Raw genomic sequence first — 6,000 nt, 5'->3', positions numbered from 1 at the left:
GGCAACACACGGAGAAACAAGCCCTGCCTCGTTAGAGAAGCAGCTTTGCCAGACTGCTGGGACTAGAGTTAACAGCAGAACTTTTTAATTTGGGGAGTTTTAGCAGCTCTTCCACATATCGAAATACTAATTAATGGCTTATTTTAAAAGGTCAGGTTGTTGAGTTTCTTATTTTGTAAATTGAGTTTTTGAGAAGCACTTCCAGAGACCGAGATATTAATTAACGGTTTATTTTAAAAAGCCAGGTTGGCATTTTTAAGTGTTTCATTTCCGCGGCCGTTCCCGGGCACAGCGGCTGCCCCGAGGCGCCGGCAGGACCAGGGCACCAAGGCGGCCCGGTGTCACCTTCGGCTTCGCAGCTCACGGCCCCACGCGTGCCTCGCCAGCGCTTCCCAGGAACGCGAGCAGGGCGGGCACGGCTGCGCCGGGAGGGGCCGAGCCCCGGCCCTGCCCCGCGGCCCGGCCCCGCTGCTGCGCTGCGCTGCGCTGGCTGCCCGGGCGGGCCCTGCCCGCGGTGCCGCTCCCCGCCCGTCGCAGGGCTGACGCGGCGGCGCCGGCGCAGCTCCGGCCCGAGAGCGGCGGGGGCGGAGCGCGGCCCAGGCGGCGGCCGGGCTGAGCCGGGCGGCGCCGCGGGCAGAGGTGAGCGGGGGGCGGCGGGCGGCGGTCCCGGCCCGCCCGGAGCTCGGCCCCGCGGAGCGGCGGGGCCCGGGCGCTGTCAGCGCGGGGCCGCGGGCGGGCGGGCTGGCGGAGGCCGCGGGGCGCCGCGTGTGGCCGCGCTGCCTTCCGGCCCTCCCTGCGCTCCGGCCTCCTGCCCTGCCCGCCCGCACTGGCCGGGGCTGCCGCGGGGCTGTGACCGGGCCCGAGGGAGTCGGGGGCAGTCCAGGCACGCTGTGCCCTGGGCAGCACGGGGAGGCTCTCCCTAACTGCCTGCTGTGAGAGCTGGGGCGTTGGTGGGGTTGGGAAGCTGTAGAAGGGAATTTTCAGGTGCTGCAAGAGCTTTGTTTCTCCATCATTGGGCTCTCGACCCCGCTCTGCCCCCAAGTTGTCTTCTCCCTGAGTTTTCAGTCTCTGCAGTGTAGGCACAGCGTTTTCCTGCTCCAGTCCTATGTGCTCTCCCCTCTCTCAGCCCTTCCCAGCTGTGCTGGCTGGGAGGGACGGGGAGCTGTGAGTGCTGAGCCACGGGACAGGCTCAGCAGAGGTGTGTTCCTCAGCTAAAAGTTGTGATTAACTAGTGTGCTCTACCGCTTCCAAACTCCACTTGTTCTAGCCCAGACTTCTAACTCAGAAGAGAGATGGATTGCCTTTGGTAATACCCTCATGTTACCTTTTCATGTCACACAAGAAGAGAAGTAATTTTTAAAAGCTGCAGGAAAATGTTGTAGAAATACACTCTTAAGGAAGACCCTTGACCTCAGACACATTCAAGGACCCCAGATGAAATACCAGTTTCTGTTCCCTTCACAGAGCTTGGACAGCAAAGTTTGATGGACTTTGTTTCAGCTGATTCCGTGCTTCTCCCTTGCAGAGGTAATCAGGAAGGAAGGGACAAAGCTTGAGTAACATTTCATTACAATCTAAAGCCCAAAGATTAAAAGATATTTATATCCTTATGTTTTGCTTATAGAAAAGAATCTTTGGGTTCTTTAATCTAGAAAATTTCCATCTCTAATTTGTGACACTATGTCTCTTAAAAGTTCTGTTATCTAATATTTATCTCCATTAATCTGGTTTAGCCTAAAGGAGGATATTTCTGTAAGGAAATTTTATCATCTTGCCAGAAATAAATCCAGTAGTTATGTAGCCAGCTAGGTGAGACTGTGAGTTGCCAGAAGTGCTGGTTTAGAGAAGAGTCCCTGGTAACTGCAGGAGTTGAAACTTTGCAGTGTGACCATGAGGTCACCAGCTGCATGTCCTGCTGTGTTCCTCTGAGTCAGTAACTCCGGACTTTGGCTATTTCTGTATGGTCTTGTGCTAATGAGTTATGTTGTGTCAAAGTGCCTTTCCCTAGGGCTTGCTTCACCTCTGGGACAAAATGTTTGCTTAACAGTTCACAGAACTGTGCTGGTCAGAAAAGAAAGAGAAGAGGGGATGGTTGCCGGTGCTGTGAGTCTGCTTTTGCATGTGCTAATGGAATCATTTCAGACTTCCTGACCTTCTCAGCTTAGCTCTGGCCACGTGGTGGTTTGAAGAGAGACACCCTTCTCCAGCTTCCTCTCTTTCTTTCCCATTTTGGATCCTGCTTGGAGGGAGGGCATCATCTTGCCCAGCATATCTCAGCTGCACACCACAGTCTCGGGCTGGCTTTCTCTTTCCTCCTTGGGAGCTGCCCAGACCTTCACTGGGAAAGGCTGAGCTCTGGATGTTGAAAGAACTGCCTCCCACGGGAGCAGGTGATGCCCAAGTCACTCCTGCCTGCACAAGGCCATGCTCTCACAGCAGCTGTTCACTTTATTTACATTACTGATACTCTTTGAAACAAGCTTCTTTAGCAGAAGAATTTCCATGTGCCTCTTGACCCACTGGGCTCCCTGACACAGCCCTAGATGGCTTGTGCTGATCTCAGCAGGAAGGAGAGCTCTTCTGCAGCATTGTGGGTTTGTTCTGCACTTGTGTGGACAAAAGGTTTCTGTGGTCTGACAGTTCAGGTGTCAGCTAGAAACCTTTGGTAGCATTCTGTCAGCAGCATTTGCTGGGATTGCTTTCCCCATTTATGTGCTTTTCAGTTAGAACCCGGGGTCTGTAAAACTGTCAAAAATAAATAGGACTGCCAAGGACTAATGAGTGGTTAAACTAAGAGGCTTATAATGGGTGAAAGGTGAATGTAAAGTATCTTTTACTGTTCAGCTTCACTGAAGGTGTTGCTAGTTTCAGCCACATAAGTTGCAAATGGAGTGATCTGCTGATTGATCTAAGGAAAATACAGAGTGTGTATGTGCACTGAATTTGTTACTCATAAAGGATGGAGGGCATCATGTTCTTCCATTCCCATGCAAGTGTGCAGTGCTTGATGTCAAGTTGCTACAGTTGTGTTTGCTTGTATCTTACCAGAGCTCTTGGGATAAGCATTCTGAAAACTGAGTGGTTCCCAAACATATTTTTTAAGAACTTGAGTATAAAGCAAATCAGTAATCAGAGTCTGCCATTAATATAGAGGTGCAACAGTCTGGGGTTGCCTTCGTCCAGTGCAATAGAGATTGTGCTTTTTAATATTTAACTATTTGCAGATGGTATGTCAAACACTGCTAAAGGGGTGAGTTACAGTAAATTTCTTTCACTTTTGGTCTTTGGGATGTGAACATCTTGGGCTTTTTGAGGTTTGCTGCTGTAGTAGTGGCAGCATCCCTGTGCAGTCACACAGCACAGAAACCTGGCTGCCTCCACTGAGGAGCCAAACAACTTAGTGGTGCAAGTTCCTCAGTTCAGAGGTTTTTAATCTCTGTTCATGAATGGGGCACATATTTCACTTCAGGTTCTTAAACTTTGGGCAGTGCATTTTTGGTTTTACATTGCTCACTTCAGTTCCTTTTCTAGCAGCGCACTTCTAAGCTGCCCTTTTGTCTTGCTGGTTTATGGTGCCAAGTAGACCCACTGATACTCCTGTAGCATTGGTGGAAAGTTCTTCAAGCAGTTCTTGAATTAAGTATTTGCATATGGATTATCTTTTGTCACTCTGAGTAACACTGCTGTTGGAAAAGTGAACTGTTTTAGCTCCTAGGTCTGGGATTAACTGCTCTTTGGAGGCCTTTACTTTAAGGGGATCCAGACTCAAAACAGATCATGTTTGAAAAGGGAGAGGGGAGGGTAAGAAAACTTTGCTTGGATTAAATGGCTTACTCAAATTTTATTTACACTTTAGGGAGAAACTTTTTTGTACAGAAAAATTGTATAATGTGGAAAAATTGGTGTGGACATCACAGACAAACATTAAATATTTTTTAATCCTGTTAAGTTATAATTAAAGCATTTTTTAATGGTCTAAGTTAAAAATTAAACAGAAGAACAGGTAGGTAGAGAAGCTTTCCTAAGGTCTTCCTTTGCTGCAGTTTTAAGAAGCTGGATTTCATTACACCAATGAGTAAATATTTCCATTGCTGTTACTGTTATGTTGAAACTGTGGCATCATTCTTGTCTCCATTCAGGTTTGCCTTGGGTCCTTTTTGTTACCAGGACTTACCTTTGCTAGAATCTGATGCAGTGTTTTTCCCCATGAGTTCAGTCTCCTCTGGGTAGAGCAGGGGCAGCTGTAGGAATTCCAGCTCCTGTGTAATCCATGGCCATTCAGAGCCTTTTCCTGTGTCTGAGGCAGTGTCTGGGGGCTGTTGTGCTTCGCTGTGAGAGAGCAAGGGGAAAATGGATGACTCCAGATTGTTCAGGAGTGTTCTTAAAAACTGGCAGGTATGTGGCGCCTATTGCAGGGCTTGAGAAGATTAAACCCTTGCCTTCATCTGCTGTGCTCTCCTTGGAGTGCTCAGCACTCACTGTGTTGGCAGTAGCCCCTTATGTTTGGGGCTCTGCTGAGAATGTTGAGATTTCCCTGGGTTTGTTTGTTTTACCTGGATGAAATGTGTCTGGAATAAGCTGTCCTAGCGAGCCTGTGGTTTGGCTGATGTTTACTGAGGCCACTCAAGGAATGTTTAATAGGTGCTGCACACAATAGACAGAGACATAAGAGTTTGTAGTGGAAAAACAGGGGTAAATTGCATCTAGGATAGAGAAATATGGAAGTGCTAGACGAGCAAGTACAAGAAAATTGGTGTGATGAGATGTTATGTCCTGATTTTTCTGATAACTGAGTTGTGTGGTGAGTAATAGAGGGTTACAAAACAGCTAGGCCCTGTTGCAGTGCTTTTTTACTGTTAAGCTGTGCTCTCTATCAGTGGAGGTAGCCAGGTTTCTTTCTATGTTGTAGGTCCAGTGAATTCTGGACAGTTTTCTGTGTGATGGGAACGAACCCAAGGGATAAATTTTATTCTTTGTCCTCTCTGCATTTGCACACCCCTCTCACTCCTCCACAAAAAACAAAAAACAAAACAAAAAACAGAAAAAAAACCCACAAAAAATCCCAACTGCTGTTATGTCTAAGATGAGTAGAGTGAAAAATGCAGAAGAGCTTCTTAAGTCAGACCTTGAATACCTGGTTTTGCTGGTGTCATTTATACTTTCCTTAAAAGTCCAGTTGTTAATGTTTTATGTTTATTTATAGACTCCTTTATTTTGAGCTACACATGCCTGTGTGTAATGATTAGGGCAGACATAGCTAAGGCAAAACTTGCTGTAATAGTCTGTAAGTCAGAATTATTGTGATAGAGGGGCTGGACAAAGTCCTTTTTTGAACTTGAGAAAAATACAAACTTGTATAATACAGGATGAAATGTACACAGTGAGGCTGGAGCAATTTGCATGAAGCATCCCATGTTGTGTATGCTGCTTTTGCCTTCCCCTTGTGTTTCTGGATTCTTCTAATTAATATTTTTGGCTATGTAGTGAAGATAAACAGATATTACTATGCAGGTGTTACATGCTTGTGTAGTCTGAGATATATCCTTATTAAACACTTTAGATGCAGGTTTTTTAGTGGGGAAGGGAGTTTTTAAGATGATTCGCTGCTGTGCTGCATTGGTACTGCTTTGTTAATGCAAAGATAAACACTGATGATAGAAGCTGATAGTGGTGGAGTCATACGGAGTGAGGTGTAGCTGTAAATACAGAGCAATTACTTCAGGAGTAAACTGTGTCATTCTTTATCTAGTCAGAGAATCAAAATTTCTGTGGGTGTTTGTGTTTTGCTGTTCCTTTAAAGGAAGACTGTGTGAGCTTGTGAAGTGTTTTCAGAGTCTGCTCACATTTATTGCACAAGAGCAAGGGCTCCTTTGTACAGCGCTGATGGTGTGGGGTACCTGCATGCACTTGTTGATAACTTGGACTTCAGAGTTTTGTTTTTCAGCTTGCTTTTGCGGCAAGCTGCCTAACTGTGCTTGCCCTAGGCATGGGCAGTGAGAG

The sequence above is a fragment of the Melozone crissalis genome, unplaced genomic scaffold (genome assembly GCF_028551555.1).
Source record: "Melozone crissalis strain CALT ecotype California unplaced genomic scaffold, PUWL_Pcris_2 ptg000034l_1, whole genome shotgun sequence".
NCBI lineage: Eukaryota > Metazoa > Chordata > Aves > Passeriformes > Passerellidae > Melozone > Melozone crissalis.
Note: the sequence above shows the minus strand (reverse complement) of the source record.